Raw genomic sequence first — 20,456 nt, forward strand, 5'->3', positions numbered from 1 at the left:
GTTTAGACTTGAATAGACTCCCAAACTATTCAATTAATTACTGAAAACTAAATGCAGTTCTCAAAAATAACAAAATTTTGATCCAGGCAGGTAGATAGATAATCCAACTTAGAACTTTTTCTTTTTTTATTCTCACATCCTTATTTATCTAGGTCTGGTTAAAGAACAAGCTTTTGCATGAGTAGCTAAAATTCCCTCTGGGAAGTGCAAATGATGTTCCCTCACACTCAACAAACAGATCTGATTTCACCAAACTGCAGTCTGGAAAACCAGTGAGTTTATTGAGTAACTTACAGAGAAATGGTTGAGGGCTTACTTACAGGAGAATGGTTGCTTCCCTTCCTACGGCCATGCTGGAAAGTCTTCATCTTAGCATGGATGCTGACTTCCTCTTAGCTGCACAAATAATGAGAGATCCCAAGACTTCTTCAAATTAAAAACCCATAGCACCTTCCTCTTCTATGACCAGGACCAACTCTTAGGCTGGGAAATGTAGCTGACTCTCCCTGCACCTCCTTACTTGTGGAGTGTAATAGTCAACAAGCTTAGCTGTGATGATCCTAGGTGAGAGGGTGCAACAAAGTTTAGGAAGAAGGCATCTGTCCATTCTGTCTGTTGGAGGATAGTTCTATGCAACAGCACGCAAGAACTAAGTGTTGAGACAAAGCATAGGCCTTTTAGTGCTATATGGAGATGAACTGATTTAGAAAACATGTCATTCCTACATGCTGACTTTTCCTTTCCTACGCCTACCTTGTTCCAGCTCATCCTGTTATTAGCTTTCCTGCTTCTCTGAACCTCTGTTTCAATTGTGACCTCTCCTCCAATGTCATCTAAGTAGGAATCCCTGCTTTTGGTGTGGGCCACTACTATTAACAGATTGGAACTCAGAAGATTCCTGATCAGTACACAGACACTGTGTAGCTCTGCAGGCCTGGCACACACATAGTATGAAGAATCCTTAAGGATTTGTGCAAAACTTTACTGTTATTTTCAAGTCATATGTGTCCATACATGATTTTTATTTATGTATATAAAATCTAGGAACAATATTGGCCTTTATGTGATTGGCTTAAATATAATTAAGCCAATGTAATTAGGCTTGGCTGCATCCATTTTCCTACAAGTGATATATAATTCATTCTGGCTGAAAATAAAATTACATTGTGTTTATTTACAATATGATCTTTATCCATTCCTCTGCTATTGTACACCTACGTTCATTCCATATTATAACTATTGTGAATAGTGCTATAATAAGCACTAATATGCAAGTTTTCTGTGACAGATCCACCTAGAGCCCTTTGGATAAATACTTAGCAGTTGCAGAGTTCAGTGCTCTTGAATATCTATTGTTAATGTTTGTGAGAAGTCTCCATATTGACTTCCATAGTGGGTGGACAAGATTATTGTCTAGCTAGCAATGTAGAAGGGATCCTTTTTGTCTACATCTTTTGTGTTATTTCTTAATAACTGCCATTCTAACTGGGTTGCAATGGAATCTCAATAGAGTTTTGATTTGCATTTATTTAAAGCCTAGCAAAATTGAAAATTTAAATATGTTTATTGGCTATTTGTATTTCGTCTTTTCACAACTGTATGTACATCTTATTTGTTGAGTTCTTTGTATAATCTGGATATCAATACTTTGCTAGGTGTGTAGACTGTAAAGATTTTCTCCCATTCTGTAGGATCTCTTTTCACATAATTAGATGTTTACATCTTCTTTAAGGAAGATTTTAATGCTACAGGGTCCTACTTGTCAGTTGTTGGCCTTTATTCTTGAGCTGCTCAAGTTTTATTTCAATAGTGCTTGCCTTTGCTTAGATTGTGATGTGTTCTTACTTTTTCCTTTAACATGCAAGGGAAGTCTTTCTGTCTTTTGGTGTCTTCCTCAATTTCTTTTTCTGTGTTTTAACATTTTCATAACATTTTAACATTTCATTTGCTTGAGTAATTTTTTTTTCAGATGACTATAAATAGTACTGTTTTCTTGGCTTATTTCTCAGCATGTTTGCCATTGGTAGCATGGTATTGACTGTGGGTTTGTCATATGTAATCTTTACTATTTTATTATGTATTCTTTCCATTTTTTAGTTTCTCTGGGTCTTTTATTATGAAGTTGGAAAGCTACTGATTTCTATGCATTAATTTTGTATTCTAGTATTTTAATGAAAGTGGTTAGCAACTTTATGGGGTTTTGTTGGAGTCTTTAGGTTTTTTTTTTTAACGTATTTTTATTTTTTTGTGAATTTCAAAAAACACATCTTAGCAATATTAGGACCCCCTTTCTCTCTTGCACTGCCCATAGCCCACCCACAGGACTTCATGCATTTTGTCAAATGTGTTAATGCCTATTGAGTGAAGTTTGTGTACCCAGATTTCCCTTGGTGTGAATTAATCCACTGGAGGCTGTTCAGCGTCGTTTAAAAAGGAAATCAACTCTCCCTCATCCAGAACTGATCAGCTGCCAATAGTTCCTCATAAAACCCATTTCCTCAGTTTTATGCTGGTTTTTGTCTGCTTGAGTTTCCACTGGTCTTGTGCTTGTTGTCATGATTGCTTTAAGTTCATATGAGCAAGATCCCAGAAGTCTGTCAGACTTCTCTTTAGGGTCATGAACTAGGTCTCATATGTAGAATCATATCACCAGCATATAAGGATACTTTGAGTTGTTCCTTCCATTTTTTGTATCCTTGTAATCTCTTTCTTATTGATCTAGACTTCAAACACTGTATTGAGTAGGCATGGAAAGAGCAGACACAGCTGTCTTGTTCTTGAGATTCAAGGAAATGCTTTTAATTTCTCTTTATTTAGCATGATATTGACTATGGGTTTATCATATACAGTCTTTACTATTTTAATATATATTCTTTCCATTCTAGTTTCTTCAGAGCTTTTATCATGAAGTTGGATTTTGTCAAAGACCTTTCTGCATCCATTGAGATGAGCATGTGCTGTCTCTTTGGGTTCATTTATGTGGCATATTGCCTTTACTGATTCACATATATTATACCATTCCTGCATGTCTGGAATGAAGTCAATTTGATTATGATGATAATCTTTTTAATGTGTTCTTGAACTTAATTTACAAGTATCTGTGATAATATTTTAAATCAGTGCTCAAACTGATTGGTCTATACCTTTTGTATTAGTTACTTTTCTGTTGCTGTGATAAAACACTGTGGCTAAAAGAAGTCATTAGAGGAAGAGTTTATTTGAACTTACAGTTCCAGAAGAATTATAGCCCATCATGGTGGGAAGGCATGGCAGTAGTGGTGGCTGGAGTAGAAGCAGAAGCTAAGTGTTCACATCTTCAAGCAGGCACAGGAAGCTGAGAATGCCTTGAGACCTGGCAAGGCTTAAGAACTCTCCAAGCCTGCCTCCAGTGACTTGCTTCCTCCAGAATAGCCACACATTTTAAGACCTCCCAAAACAACACCACCAGCTGGGGACAAAACATTTAAAAATTTGGAGTCAATGGGGGTGTATAAGTCACTTTTCTGTTGCTGTGATAGAAACACTGACCCAAGCATTTTATAGAAAGAAAAGTTTATTTAAGCTTACGTTTCCAAGGGAGTTACAGTCCGTCATGGCAGAGAGGTATGGTGGCCAGAGATGGCTGAAGCGGAAGCAGAAGCTAAGCACTACATCTTCAAGCAGGCACAAGAAGTAAGAGAGCAACTGGAGATCTGGCAAGGCTTAAGAAATTTCTAAGCCCACCCCCAATGATGTGCTTCCTCTAGGATAGCACCACCTTCTAAAACCTCCCGAAACAGCGCCGTCATCTGGGGGCAAAATGTCCAAATACTTGGAGCCTATGGGAGAGATTTTCACTCAATCCATCACATTCCACCCCCAGCCCCCATAGGCTCATGACCATATTAAATGCAAAATGCATTTAGCCCAACATTAAAAGTCCCTATAGCCATTATCAGTCTCAATACTATTCAAAAGTCAACAGTCCAAAGTATCTTCTGAGACTCAGGTAAATATCTTAACTGTAAGCCTCTATAAAATCAAAAGACAAATTACATACTCCCAACATACAGTGGAGCTGAATACACATTACCATTGCAAAAGGGAGGAATGGAGGGATAGTAAGGAAATACCAGACTAAAACAAGGCCAAAATCCATTAGGACAAACACTAAATCCAGTATCTCCATGTCCAACTTCTGGGACTTTATTTCTAAAGGGCTTAGATGGCTCAGCCCCTCTACCTTTGCTGCATGCAACACACATCTCTCTCTTGTGATGATACCACTCCCTGTATGCAGGTCTTCTTGGCAAATACCTCACAGCTCTGGCATTATGAACATTTTCTTGGGGTTTCCATTGCCAACTATGCTTCACCTACACAGTTTCATGCAATGGCCTATCAGGGCCTTCTCTATGCAGGGGAATCCCTGCTGCACACTGCTTGGCTTCCAAGGCTCTCTGAAACAATGGAGGAAGAATTGATAACCCCTTCACTCTTCCATCTTTCATGCCTCTAAAGCCAGCACCAGGTGAACAACACTGCCAAGTTTGACTGCAAGTTTGGGATGGATTCCAGCCTGCTTTATCCATTTTATAAGCTTTTCTTTTTAGTGGTCCCTGCAGCATTTTTCTTTCACAAGTTGGAGGCTTAACTGGGTGTGGTCTTACCCTGGAGGCACTCTCTTCATTGTTTAAGTTTGAATCTCTAGGCCCCTCCTTAATCACTTTAATCTCCTTATCAATGGGATCCTCTCCAGCACAAGCAAAGGCTTCAACATTTATTTTCCTAGTGTTCTTTTTCAATCCAAACTTTACTTCTTTCTGCCTCATTTGCGCTCTTTCACTGTAGAGCTGCATAATATTTACCATTAATAGCCACACCACCATTTTTTCATTGGTCCATCTTGAAATTTCTTCTACCAGAGAAATTAGTCCATTGCTTTTCAACGTAGCCTCAAGCAAGCTTTTTGGTCTAGGACAGACTCCAGACAGACTCTTTGCTAAAATATCCCAAGTTCTGCTTAAGTCCTTATTTCCTTCTGGAACTGCATTTTTCTCAGTACTACTTCCTTCCAAGTGCCTACAAGAAACAGCCTGTTAAGAGCTTCTTACAGCAGTCAACTGCTTTTCTAGCCCAACCTTCCAATGTCTTGCACATTTCTTCAAAACCCCACATGGTCAGGTTCTTCACAGCCAACCGCCCACTCTCTGGTACCATTTATTGTATTAGTCACTTTTCTGTTGCTGTGATAAAACACTGACCCAAGCAATTTATAGAAGGAAAAGTTTATTTGAGCTTACGGTTCCAGGGGAGTTACAGTCCGTCATGGCAGAGAGGTGTGGTGGCCAGAGATGGCTGAAGCAGAAGCAGAAGCTAAGCGCTACATCTTCAAGCAGGCACAGGAAGCAAGAGAGCAAATGGAGATCTGGCAAGGCTTAAGAACTCTCCAAGTGGCTCTAGGGTAGCCATACCTTCTAAGACCTCCCAAAACAGTACCATCATCTGGGGACAAAATGTCCAAATACTTGGAGCCTATGGGGGATATTTTCTTTTAAACCACCACAGGGGGACAGTCTCATTCAGACCATCACACTTTTATATTTAATTTTTGTACTTTTCTGACTTGGATGCCCAGCTTCTCAAAGCATTTAGAAGCGTATTTTCTGTTCTCCTTCATGGAACAGTTTAAATGGATTAATGTTAATTCTTTAAAGGTCTAGGAATATTCAGTCTTTAATTCATCAGAATCCTGTCTATTTTAGTTGGGGAATATTGTATTAGTCCTTCAAGATCATTACTTGTTACAGATTTGTTAAAATAGTGTAACTTATCTTGGATTAATATGGCAGGTCATATGCATTTAGAAATTCATCTATTTCTTTTTGGCTTTCCAAATTAGGGGATATTAAGTTTGGAAGTATGTCCTAATGACTTCTGAATTTTAGTTGAATCTGTTCTAATACTTTCTTTAAAAAAAAATTTCTAACACAATTTTTATTTTCCTTATTTATCTAAAAGCCTCTGCTATCTCTAATGCCTTTTTCACATCTCCAATTGTGTTAATTTCGGTCTTAATTCTTTTCTTTTGATTAACTTGCTTAATATTTTGTTGATCTTTATTTTCTCTAGAACCCTTGGTTTCATTATTTGTATTTTTGTTTCTATTTCATTAATATCTTCATTTGATTCAATTATTTCTTTCAATTTATGCTTTTCTAGTATGTGTCTTCAGGGAAATTCATGCCATGCCACATGTGTGAAGGTTAAAGGACAACTTACAGAAGTCAGTTCTCATCTTTCACTTTGTTGAGGCAGGATCTTTCTTATTGCTTCTACTGCAGCACTACCTATTCCAGTCTACCTGGCCTGTGAGTTTCTTAGTGATTCTTTGCTCTCTTCCTCTCATCCCCCTGCAGAAGTGCTGGGATTACAGGTGTGTACCACCTTATCTGGCTTTATTTTTATGTGTAATAGGGATCAACCTTGGGTTATCAGGCTTGTGTGGTTAGTGCTTTTACCTACTGACTAAACTGTCCCCCTAGGCAGTCAGTCTACTCCTTGTGGGTTTGGCTTGTTATTGTTTTTGAAAGCCCTGAGATACATAATTAAGTCATTTGTTTGAGCTCTTTCTAATTTTTAAATGTAAGTATTTATGGTTATAAACTTCCCTTTTAGGTCTTCTTTTACTGTGTCTCATAGATTTTCATGCTGTATTTTTATTTTCATACCACTTCAATGATTTTTATTTCTTTTTTAATTTCTTCACTGTCCCATTCACCACTGAACACTATATTTTAAAATATTCTTTGATGATTTGTTTATTTTTATTTACATGTATGAGTGTTTGACTTGTATGTATGTGTGCAACACATGCATGCAATGGCCATGGGGGCCAGAAGAAGGTATCAGATCCCCTGGAACTGGAGTTATATTTGATTGTTAGCTGTGTTGTGGGTTTTGGGAATCAAACTTAAACCCTCTGAAATAGTAGTTAGTGCTCTTAAAAACAAACCCTTCTCTCCAACTCCAAGCTGGATTTAAAAAAAATTTGAGTTATTTTGTTTTTTGTGTGAGTGTTTTCCTACATGTTTGTAAATATACCCCATGTGTGCAATGGCCATGGAGGCCAAAAAGGGAGCATTAGATCTCTTGGATCTGGAGTTATGGATGGTTGTCAGATGCTATGTGGGTGCTGGGAACCAAACCTGGGTCCTCTGTAAGAGCAATCAATGCTCTTAACCACTGAGGCATCTCTCCTGTCCCTGAACACTGTATTTTTATTCTCTATGAGTTTGTATATTTTCTTTAGTTTCTCTTGCTAATTTATAACTTTATTTCATTGCTGTTAGATGGACTAAGAGATTATTTCAGTTGTCCTTTATTTGTTGAGACTTATTCTGTGTACTAATAGATGATCTATTTTAGAAAAAGTTTCATGGGCTGATGAAAAAAATGTGTATTCTGTACTATTTGGATTCTGTATATGTCTGTTAGCTGTCAAAGTCACCATTATTGTGTTGTGACTAATTTGTGACTTTAAATCTAGTAGTATTTGTTTTATTAAATTAGGTGCATTTTTGTTTTCTGTGTTTATGTTTAGAACGATAATGTCATTTTGATGGATTATTCCTTTAATCAGCATGACCTTCATTGTTATTTCACTCTCACTCCCCTTTCAACTCCTCCAAAAACACCCCCATATTCCTATCCCAACATTATGAACTCTTTAAAATAATAAACTCCTGAGTACATTTACTGAGTACATGTGCTCGTATACAAATGAGTTTCGGGTCACACCCCTTAAGAAACTGACTCTCCAAACCTCTGTAGCCATCAACTGTCATTAGTATCCTAGCTAAGGGTGGGACATAGTGAGCCACACTCCCACCATGCTGGAATGTTGATTAGCTTGAACTTGTGGAGGTCTTGCACAGGCAACCACAGCTGCTGTGAGTTCAAGTGCATTGATTCAGTCGTTTTCAGAAGCTAATATTTTCCCTAGTCCTCTTTGCCTTGTGACTGTTACAGTCTTTCTGTCCCCTCCTCAGTGATATACCCTGAGCCTTAGGTGGAAGGAAGATGATATCAATGTCCCATTTATTAAGCATGACTTTTGATAGGAGGAATTGAGAACACTAATATTCACAGTTGCTGTTTCAAAGACTTCATTAAAAGCTGGACATGGTGGTGCACACCTTTAATCATGTTAGGTTTCTGGCAGACTCCTAAAATGGCAGCGTCTCTTCCAATATTCTAAAATGGCATCCCAGGCTTGGCCCAGACAAAGTCCCTCTCCTTATTGTGAGACCAACCAATCCTGAGCTAAACTGCCCAGCCTCTGTCATGGGAAGTTCCCCAACCACCTAACTGCCTAAAAAAGATACATGACTTCTCTTGCTTGTTGCTGTTTCCCTGTTCTCTGAGAGGGGAGGCAGCCCAGTGGTCTGTTTGCTCTCAGAAAAACTGATGTCTTCCGTGGAGTTGTTCTGGTTGGTGGTTTTCACTCCACACTTCCATACTTATCGTATACAAAACCTGGGGAGACTGTCTGGGCTACTTATGACCAGTTTCTTCTTTTACTGAACCAAACTGATTACCAGGCATTACTGCCTGCGATACAAATCATCTTGCCAATGCTGACTCCCACCACTCACCACATCAGGCCCGAGATTATGAGTCTATGTTTTGCTTTGCCCTGCTCACTCTCTGACAGAGTTCAGGCAAGTTCTCTCTTGAAGAACAGCAGATCTATATCTCTGCCTTCTTTTTTCTCTCTCTCTTCTCTGTCCCTCTCCTCTCCATCTCTCATTCTCCCTCCTTTGTCTAACTTCCTTCCTGGATGTCTTCCCTTCTCTCTGGAGGTGTTTTACTCAGTTTGAAGTCATACTGATATGCTGAACATCTCATGCCCTGCTGGGGCCACCTCTCACTCAACCTTGGGGTGCCTTGACAAGGGACTTGGGCTCTATTTTCTCTCAGAATGGCAATCATGACAAGGATGCCTGTCATGGCTGCTTCTTCTCTGGGAAGACCTCACCTTCTCCCTTCCTCATCCTGGGCTTGGGAGGTTCTCTGCTTCATAGTCTCTAAAACTTAGGTATCTTGGAAGCTCCAGGAGCTTCCCACTGGGCCCCATATGATCCCTTCTCCCTTCCTTGCCATGGGCTTGAAAGGTTCCCTGTCGTCCATCTTTCTCTTTCTCTTTGTCCTCTTCCAGTGTCCCTCTTCCCCACCCCCCCACCATTGCTGGGAATTGTCTTGATCCCTGACTGATGCTATTATTTTCAGTCCAATTTTAGGTCTCCTTTTCTTCCATCCTTTCCTCAAGGCTGTCTCTCCTCTTCCTACTAAGTAGTTATGGATTTCCTGCACAAGCAAAATGGTCTGGATCCCTCTCCCCTTTTCCCCCCCTCTAACCCTTATTTTGTTTCTGAATCCAGCTGTAGATGTTTAGGTCTCTGTAAGTCTGTCTGCTTTTCTAAATTTTTTTCACAGAAGCATAATTTCTCTTCTTTAGATCCCTTTTCTAAACATGCTTTCTTTAACACTTTGTGTTGTTCAGAATCTTGTACTTCTTTACTTTTCTTTAAAGCTTTCTTCTCCCCACCATGTGGCTGCCAGTTTGCCATGTGTCTGACCTCCATGTGGACTCTAAAGCTGCATTGCCTCATGGCTTTGTCCTAAAGTTTCTGTTGGTCCACTAAATGAGACCGAGAACCCTCTAGGGGATTCTTTTCCTCCCCATATCATCTTGGCAATCACTAAGGAGCCCAAAATTCTAATGACTTATTTATTTGTTGGCCATATGGAAATTTATAACAGGGTCACTGAATTTGGCTTCTAAGCAAGTGAACTTCCTTATCTATCCTGTCATCTTGCCTCAGGGCATTTGAGGCTGCAAACCTCTTGCCTCTAGGACAAAAGAGAAAAAAAGTTAGAAAAGCCTTAACTTTCCTGAACTTTTCCTCAGGCAGTGGGACCTGGAATTTGGACCTCATGTGCTGCTGGATACCAAGCAAGCAATGCTTAGATTATGTGATCCCAAGTCAGCTAGTTTTCTAATTAGATCTAAGATTTTTTTGTTGTGATTTGTTTATTTATTTATTTATTTTTATTTATTTCTATTTTTGAAAATCCTAATGAGTTTATTGGGCTTGCTAACAGATCATAGGGTAGGGTTTTTACAGAAGAGCACCCCCCCCCCCAATTTAGGGCTGCACCGAAAAGTCTACACTCAAATATAGATCCCGTGACTTCCCAACAGCTGTATAAAATTGTAAGACATGTGCCTCATGGCATTCTCAGCTTATATATCCTTAGCTGCTCCCCCACATGCAGCTAAGGTCAACTGATTGAGTGGAAGGGGTAACTGACTCCCCCATTGACTCCTTGATGAGCTTGGGAAAGAAGTGTGACTATAGCTTGCTGGCATAGTGGTCAGAGGACACTTCCAGGTAATACTCTACCCCTTCCTCTGACTTTTACATTCTTTCCACCAACCTCTTCCACAAACTCCCTGAGCCTTGGATGGGGTGAAGCTGTGGGATGATCTTCCTCCCATTGTGAAAAGGCACTGAACTTTTGGGTCTTTGCGTCACCTGTTTTCCATGGGCTGCTGGCCCATTTCAGTGGGATTCCATCTGATGTAACAACACAAACAGCAAGAAGCAAGAACATCTAAACAGTGGCTGCTGAAATAACTTAACCTATGGACATAATCACAAATGCTTGGATGGTACTTTATCAGGAGCCTCACGTACATCTAAACAAACAATTGCAGTGACTTCTCCAATGGGGGCTATATCCTCTCCTACCACAGGGGCTTTTCCTGGTCTATAGTAACAGATGTTGTGTTCCACCTCTAGGCACAGGCATTATTTTCAATTGAAAATTTGCTGGTCATTCAGACACTAGATGCACCATTATTGCACCAGCTGTAACATCTTGTGTGGTATGTTGATATTGCAGCACACTGGGTCCATCACTGAGCAGCATTACAGGGGATAGTTCTCCCCCAGCCATCTGTAAATCTCCTGCTGGCACTATGAAAGCCACCCATCCAGTGACAGAGGTTTCTTAGTCCAAGCTTGATTTCTACCTCTCCCACACTCACATCATGAGGTGTCTTCAGCAATAAGGTTTTACTGTCCACTTCCTGTGTACAACCAACACTATTGGCAATGGCCTTTATTGTTTTAGGGACCTGTAGGGCCCCCCTGGCCAACAGCACATAGTGGGGCTAGCCACCTTTGGTGCTGGGATTTTCATTTAATAACTGTTTGACTTGTGGTCTTCTGGTAGTGCTTTCTTCCATTCCTATAGGGTTCCTTCAGGCTTTTTTTTTTTCCACTGTTTCAGAGATTTTTTTTTTTCCCTTTATGCCCGTAGTTCTTTGTATAGCCCTATTTTCTCCATTCTCCTTCAAATACCCTCTTTTTGCATATTTCTCCCTTAGTAACATCTTTCTCCTACTATTCTCTTGGTAGGACTTAACTGGATGATTTCAAAAGCAAAAGAGGGTTGCTAACCACATTTAACCTGTGAGGTATGTGAAACCCATGGGCTTTGTATCCTGGTAGGTTGTGGGCTTATTTTATCATGTAGCTGAGCTCACTAAGGTGGCCATGTGGCCTGGTTGCCATCATGGCTGGTGACTTCACCAAGAGGGAGACAGCCATGTGACTTTTTCTCCATCTTGGTTGATGACATAATCAATATGGGGACAGTCACATGGCTTGGCTTCCATCTTGGACAGTAACATTTTCAAAATGGTGGTGACATGTGTGACCTTTCCACCATCTTAATTCAACCACATGGCATAATTCAAGTTGGCTACACCCAGAAACTTACAGATAATGCTGAATGCTAGGGCTTCATTATTTTTAGAAATTCCTTGGACTCCAGACATTCAATCACACATTCTAATCCTCTTGCAACTTTTGTTTTGGTTTCCATCTTGGATTCTTGATCAGATCACAGAAAATCAAGAGATTCCAACAGTCTCTATTGCCGTGTAACAAGGTCAGTGCATTTTTATGTCAGACTAAGGAGGTAATATCAGACCTCCACTATGGTAGTATAAATTATAACATTATTCTAACTGGTTTCTAAATGGAATTATTTTGAGTACTATTTAAATTTTATTTATTCTTAACCTGATATCTCCATGTTTACTGCCTTTTCTGTCACTTCTGATTTATGTTATGCTAACAACTTAGACAAGGGGAATTCTGCTGGTTTCATATGTAAAGGTACCCCTCTCTGTAGAAGCATTAAATATTAGCCTTCTCTTTCAAAATTAAAGTTAGAACTTGGTTTTGACAAGAAATTTTAATATTTTAATCCCACCACACCTTGTAAGACTTTTGTTTAAGGGAAGGCACTGGTACATCCTTGAATGTGATGGCCTAAGGAGCTAAGCTTTTATCTCTTCAAGCACATTCTTTTAAAGTGGATCTGCCTAACCACCTAATGCACCCTTATGCAAAAGTAAAATCTGTGTTGCCAAGTTACCTTTGTTTGTCCACATGTTCTATGTGAGGTATTGATAGTGTTCTCAGATACTGGGTTTCATTTATAACGCTATTCAGTTATTTAACTCTTAAAAAGGAAAAGAGTACATTACCTTAAACCTACGTGGCAAACTTAACCCTTTCTTTTAGGCCACTAAGCTTGTTTATATACTTAAGAGGTAGAATATAAGCTCTCTGCCTTCTTCTACTCTTTGGTGCACCTAGATTTCATGTAATTGTGTTATGTGTGTCCATGACAATTGTTTTCTTGTATTGTTTATGTTGACAAAGTTTGAACTGTGGCCACTTTAGTTTTTCTCTCCTCTCTCATTCTTTTGTTGTGCACAAGAACTATTGGTTTTAATTTTGGCATGCCAAATCAAAATACACATGTACAAATTTATAAATATAAATATTTTAAAACTGAATTCAAAGGTCTTATAAATGAGTACCCTAATTATTTTAAAATTTGTTAAACATTAGACACTGGCAGGTCTATTAAGTCTTTCACAAAACTTTCAAATGCTAATTACCTATTCAAAACAGCATTTAAGCCAGTTGTGTAAAATCCTATTTGTTAAATACCATTTTTAGTCTTAGTCTGCTTTCAAGGTGTTTTAAGGTATCCATTTTTTAAAAAAATGTATTTATTATTTTTATTTTATGTGTATGAATGCATTGCCTGCATATAGGTAAGTGCACCTGTGTCATTCAATGCCTGTGAGGACAGAAAAGGCCATCAGATCCCCTGGAACTGAAGTTACAGACAGTTGTTAGCTGCCATGTGGGTGCTGGAATTCGAACCCAGGTCTTCTGCCAGAACAATCAATGTTCTTAACTACTGAGCCATCTCTCTAGCCCCTAAGGTATCCATTTTGTTTGTCTGCTTCAAAGATGTTTTAGTTTAAAAATAATAAACCATATTCTCAACAAGAGTAGTTACAAAATCTTATCTACTAAAAATCTATCTTATGTATAATTACATGTGTATACACAGTCAACCTGAGTTTATGTTTTTAAAAATTAATTTACTTGGTATCGGAGATCCTAGCAGACAGCCTGAGATGGTGGGTTCTGACCTCCATTGGTGTAGTGACTCTGATCTCAGCAGACCACCAGAGGGTACCCAGTTCTGGCCTCTCTCTGGCAGAGGGACTGAGAATGCAGGGGACTGCCTGAGAGAACTCAGATCCTGCCTCTATGTGGGTGGTGGTGAGCTTTCCCTCACTGTGCCATACCTATCCCCCTACCTGGGATTTCATGAGGCCCCTCCCATGGCCCCGGGGCAGATCTGGCTTTGGTAGGCTAAGGCTGAGATCCTAGCAGACAATCTGAGAAGGTGGATGGGACTGCCTGAGAGTGCCCAGATCCTGCCTCCATGTGGTGAAGGAAGCCTGAGTATACCAACTGAAACCTGAATTGGGCTTCTGTGCATACTCCTGAATAGCTGATCTGAAGCCATCAGTTCCCTCCAAATTAAACCTGAGAGAACCAGAACCCTGTACCAACTAGCTTTACATAACCAATAAAGAAAGGATCTAGACACCTGCATAATACAAACAGAGGCATAGTTCAATTTAATTCTCATATCAGAATCATAAATAACAAAAGAAATTCACATTCCAAGATCACAACAAAAGAATAAAATGGAAAGCCCAAATGGAAAGCCAAAACACTATGTTCCCACCAAACTCCACCAGTCCTGTAGAAGAGTTCTACAAGAATGCCTGAGAGATAACCAGGACACTGAATTTAAAAGAACAATCAAAAACGTGATGAAGGAATATACTGAATTTTAAGAACACATGAACAAACAAATCAAAGAGCTAAAAGAATATAGGGATAAACTTCTGAATGAATTCACAAAAGATAGAAACATTAAAGAGAACTCAGGCAGAAATGAAGAAGGAAGTGAAAAACTCAATAAACCAACTTGAAACAACAGGGGAAAGCCTCACTGCTAGAATGAATGAAATGGAAAACAGAATATCAACACTGGAAGATAAAATTGAAGGATTGGACCACTCAAGCAAATATTATGGAAAAATTAAAAAAAACACAGGAATGGAATATGCAAGAGACATGGAACAAAATGAAAAGACAAAATCTACAGATCATAGGAATAGAGGAAGGAGAAGAACTTCAGGTTAACTGTGTTGACCAGATCGTAAACAGAATTGTAGAAGAGCATTTCCTGAAATTAAGGAAAGACATCCCCATACAAATACAGGAAGCATATAGAACACCAAATAGACAGGATAAGAAAAGAAACTCCCCACAACATATCATAGTAAAAACACTAAACATACAGAACAAAGAGAGAATATGGAAAGCAGCAAAAGAAAAACCACAAGTCACATACAAAGGAAAGCCCACCAGAATTACAGCTGACTTATCAATGCAAACTATGAAACCCAGAAGACCATGGACCAAGGTATTTCCAGTTCTATATGACAATAGATGTCAGCCCAGAATACTTCACCCAGTAAAACTGTCTATTATAGTTAAGGGAAAAGAAAAATCTTCCATGACATGAAAAGCCTGAAAGAATACATATCCACAAAACCAGACCTCCAGAGAATAGAGTGGAGAGAGAAACAACTATACCCATGGGGCAACAAAAGCAAATAAATAAAGGTATACTCAAGGAAATACAAAATTAGACAGAGAAAACCCATAGAATAGGAAAACATCTTCACCAGTGACACATCTGACAGGGGTTTAACATTCAGAATACATAAAAAAACCCAAAATCAAAGAATTGAGAAATGAAATGACCCAATTAAAAGATGGGGTAAAGATCTAAACAGAGAGTTCTCAAAGGAAGAAATAAAGATGGCTAAAAAACATCTCAAAAAGTATTCAACATCATTAAAAATTAGGGAAATGCAAATTAAAATCACCCTAAGGTATCACCTTACCCCAATCAGACTGGCTAGGATCAAGAGAACAAATGATACCAAATGCGGTGAGGATGTGGAGAAAGGGGGATGCTTTTTCACTGCTGGTGGGACTGCAAACTCATGCAACCTCTATGGAAAACAGTGTGGAGAACTCTTAAAAAACTAAAAATGAACCTACCATATGACCGAGTTATACAACTCCTTGGTATATACCCAAAGGACTCATCCTATTGTAGACACTTGTACAATCATGTTTGTTGCTGTTCTTTTCACAATAGCTAAGAGATGTGAGCAACCTAAGTGCCCTTCAACCTAAGTCCCCCTCAACTGACAAGTGGTTAACAAAAATGTGGTATATTTACACAATGGAATTCTATTCAGCAGTAAAGAAAGAAGAAATAATGAAATTTGCAGGTAAATGGCTGGGTATAGAAACTGTTACACTAAATGAAGTAACAGACTCAGAAAAACAAACAATATGCTTTCCCTCGTATATAGCTCCTAGCACCAAATCCTTTAAAATTCCAGGTCCTTTTAATAAAATGATGCTATAAAGCAGCCCCTTCTGCATGAAATAACTAATATCATCATTTTACCTGAGCCTGAATTGCTAAACATTGTCACAATTGGGCTTGTTGACAGTTGTGCTCATTCATGAAAGGAGGGCCAAGCAGGGTCATAAGACCTCACTGCATTATACAGCCACTCTTCCCAGCTGACTGAATGTAATTTTACCTTAATCCCAGATGGCCTCCTGGATTTGGGGCAGGCTAAAGTATACAATCTTGGGAAGGCTAGGAAGAGAAGGCGTGAACCATACTGGGTAAAGGATTTCCAGTGTGCATACCCTCAGCTCATACATACACCTCAGCAACCCCTCAGTTATCTCTGTAAGTAAGCTCAATAAATTCATTGGTTCTCCAGTAAAACTTTTTTCAAACATTGGCTTGATACTAGAGTCTTAAAAGGGAATAAGCATTACTTAACATTTCTAGGAAAAGAAGTTTCACAACAGATGGAAAACTTATTTGCTAATGCTATTATGTCTCATAATTATTTTTTAAAAAAAAGAAAACGAGAATGTAAAAGATGTTAAAAGGATATGGGAAATGGGGATATTTTCCAAAATAGAAAAAATGAGAAAGCCTAAGCAAGTGATGAAGGTCTGTGTAGGTTTGTTATATATAAAGCATGAGAAAACTGAGCTAGGGTACATCTCTTTCAAAATTGGCTGTACATTTTTAGGTTTACAGATGAATTATTACGCTTATACAATCTTTTACTCATTATAAACTCTATAAGACATAAAATTAAATGAGGCTTTAATGTTTAAAAAAGACTTCCGTTTCATTATTAAAATACATAGTTTCATACAGAAAAATTCATTTTTAATACAACTGACACTAAGATGCATATGTGTTTCTACTCTCTATATATCTAATTATTACTAGTCACAGTTGGTTACTTTCTGAGCTCCTTAGCATCTGAGCATGGATATAAAGTCCTCAGGTAGATTTCAATGGTAATGTTTTTAACATCTACTAGTTATTAAGGAGCAAATTCTTATGCTTTGAAGATTTTTTTTTTATAGACCCACTTCCCAGGTAGCACCCACCCACAGCCTCCCTTCCCCCACTAGAGCCCTTAAACTTTGATATCCATGCTACTGTCTGCTGTGTTGTCTGCACCCCCAGCCATTCCCTACTACTTGCCCTTCTGGTAAATCTAGTCAGCCTATCTAGAGGTCTTTGTTTTAGGAGGGTCAGCTGTTCCTCATCTAGTGGTATTCAGCTGTCAATATTCCTTTGGATAAGACTGGGGTCTGCTGTTCAATTTCCCTGCTCTCTGCTGGGTTACTATCTGGGAATCCCTTTGGCCACCCTGGCCAACAACTCAGAAGGAGGTATCGCCCTGTCTGACATTGTTGCTTGCTATGTAGCCTTTAGCTATACATATGGTCTCTCATGAAATTATATTGGCCCTTTTAATCTTTGGTTATACTTTCCTTTTGGGTGTTTAAGGCGACACAGTTGGTCCAGATAAACCGATGTCTTTTTACTCTTAAGGTCGTTTAAGGATCTGTTCTTCAGGGGTCACATGGGCTTGGGAGGAGCCCCTGGCTCCTTTCTTTTACCAGTTCCACCTATGTGAAGATAAGTCAAAGGTCCTGGTCAACCATGATTGGCTTCACTTGGAAGCATGGAGGAAATAATTCCTCTGTGTTGACCCTCCCCTTTATAGACTGGACACTGTTTCAAGTCCATCTGGTAGGGTCTCCTCAGCTTCCTTGATCAAGAGGACAGGTGACCCACCACCATTGTAGGACATTTTGAGAGATGCTCATAGTCCCCTGGAACTAGTCGACCTAGGATGGCAAGGAGCAAAAAGTGTCCTTTATGCCCCTCTGAACAAATTATTATAGACATCAAAGTATGTCTGTTAAACACCCAAGAAGGTTAGTTCCACCAGTCTGGTATTTTTAATTACTGTGTGTCATGTAGATTAATCTTAGGCAAAGACCAGGTGTTCTTAGATAAACCTTACCTAGACATGTATTTCTTGATCTCCTATGTATAATTTGTCAGTAGGTTGTAGGAGTAATATGGTTCTCACTGGTTTTCAAAGTTAGCTAGGCATTGTTTATCTCTCACATTGTCTCACCCCTCCATGATGTTTTTCCCTCTTAAGGTGTGCCCATTTCCCCCCTTTCTACTGTGGTCCTACCTCTCTTGAGCTCCTTCTTTCCCTTTATGCCCTAGGTTCCTTGTATACCCTTCCCTCCCCCCTCCCTTAAACTAACCCAATTTTTATCCATATCTCCCTTATTAAGGCCTGTTTCCTACTGTTTTTCTCTTTCAGGTTCTTTCTTTTCCTTTACCTCCCTGTTTCCTTTCCATTATCCTGGTTTCTGTAGTTATGTCAGGTTGCATACTTATTTAACAGAGTCTGGTTCTAGGATGCACATATGAGGGAGAACATATGTCAATTTTTATCTGAGTCTGTGATATTTCACTTAGTACAACAGTTTCTAGTTCCATCCATTTACCTGAAAATTTGATGATTTCATCTTTCTTTACTGCTGAGTAAAACTCCATTGTATAAATGAACCACATTTTCATTATCCACTTGTCAGTTGTATAACTGGGTCAAATGGAGGTTCATTTGTAGTTTTTTAAGAGTTCTCCACACTGCTTTCCATAGGGGTTGAACCACTTTGCAGCCCCACCAGCAGTGGATGAGTGTTCCCATTCCCATTTCCCCATAATCTCTCATTTGGTATCATTTTTTTCTTGATTTTAGCCAGTCTGACTGGGGTAAGGTGGAATCTTAAAGTGGTTTTAATTTTCATTTCCCTAATTATTACGGATGTTGAATATCTTTTAAGATGTTTCATAGCCATTTTTAATTTTTTTTTTTTTTTTTTTGAGAACTCTCTGTTCAACTCCTTAGCCCATCTTTTAATTGGATTGCTTCTTGTCTTGGTTCTCTGTTTTTTGAGTTTGTTATAAATTCTGGATTTTAAACCTCTGTTGGATGTGTCGCTGGTGGAGATTTTCTCCCATTCTGTGGGTTTTCTGTTTGCTTCCTTGGTTGTCTCCTTTGATGTACAGAAGCTTTTTAGTTTAATGAGGTCCCATTCGTTATATCTTGCCCCTGTTTCCTGGGCAATTGATGTCTGGTTTAGGAAATCCTTTCCTATGCCTATGTCTTGTAGGTTATTCCCTATGTTTTCTTGTAATAGTTTCAGAGTTTCAGGCTTTACATTGAGGTCTTTGAGCCATTTGGAATTGACTTTTGTGCAGGGTGAAAGATAGGGGTTTAGTTTCATTCTTCTACAAGTGGAGATCCAGTTTTGCCAGCACCATTTGCTGAACATGCTGTCTGTCCTCCAGTGAATATTCTTGGCTCCTTTGTCAAATATCAGGTGGTTCAAATTGTATTTACTCATATTTGTGTCTTCAATTTTGTTCCATTGGTCTATGGGTCTATTTTTGTGCCAGTACCATGATGTTTTTATCACTATAGCTCTGTAATACAGCTTACAATCTGGTATAGAATCCCCCCAGCATTGCTCTTAGTGCTCAAGGTTGTTTTGGCTATCCAAGGTCTTTTGTGCTTCCATATGAATCTTAGGATAGCTTTTTCCAATTCTGTGAAAAATGTCATAGGGATTTTGATTGACATTGCATTGACTATATATATATGAGACTTTTGGTAGGATGGTCATTTTCACAGTATTAATTATTCCAATCCATGAGCATGGGAGGTCCTTCCATCTTCTGACGTCTTCCTCAATTTCTTTCTTTAAAGATTTAAAATTTTCAATGTAGAGCTCTTTAATGCTTTAATGTCTTTGGTCAGGTTTACTCTGATATTTTTTTTTTTTTGCAGCTATTGTAAATGGGAGTGTTTCCATGTGCTCTTTCTATGATTGCTTACTATTGGTATATTGAAAGGCTATAGACTTTTGTAGGTTAATTTTCTAACCTGCCACTTTACTGAATGTGTTAATAATTTCTAGAAGTTTTTGGGTGGGATTTATGGTGTCCCTTAGATATAATATCATATCACCTGCCAAAAGGGATAATTTGATCTCTTCTTTTCCAATTATTACTCCTTTAATTTCCTTCTGTTGTCTTATTGCTCTTGCATGATTTTCAAGTAGTATGTTAAAGAGAAGTGGGGATAGTGGACAGCCTTGTCTGGTTCCTGATTTCAATGGGAATGCTTCCAGTTTTTCTCCATTTAGAATGATGTTGGCTGTGGGTTTGTTATATATGGCTTTAATTATGTTGAGGTATGTTCCCTCCAGTCCAATTCCCTCTAGGACTTTGAACATAAATGCATGTTGAATTTGGTCAAAGGCCTTCTCTGCATCTATTGAGAAGACACATTGCTCTTGTCTTTGAGTACATTTATATGATTTATGACATTTATTGACTTACATATATTGAGCCATCCCTACATCTCTGTGATAAAGCCAACGTGATCATGGTGGATGATCTTTTTGATGTGTGTCTGTATGCGGTTTGCAAGTATCTTGTTGAGAATTTTTGCA

Source organism: Nannospalax galili, unplaced genomic scaffold (genome assembly GCF_000622305.1).
Source record: "Nannospalax galili isolate Female #2095 unplaced genomic scaffold, S.galili_v1.0 scaffold296, whole genome shotgun sequence".
In the NCBI taxonomy this organism is placed as follows: domain Eukaryota; kingdom Metazoa; phylum Chordata; class Mammalia; order Rodentia; family Spalacidae; genus Nannospalax; species Nannospalax galili.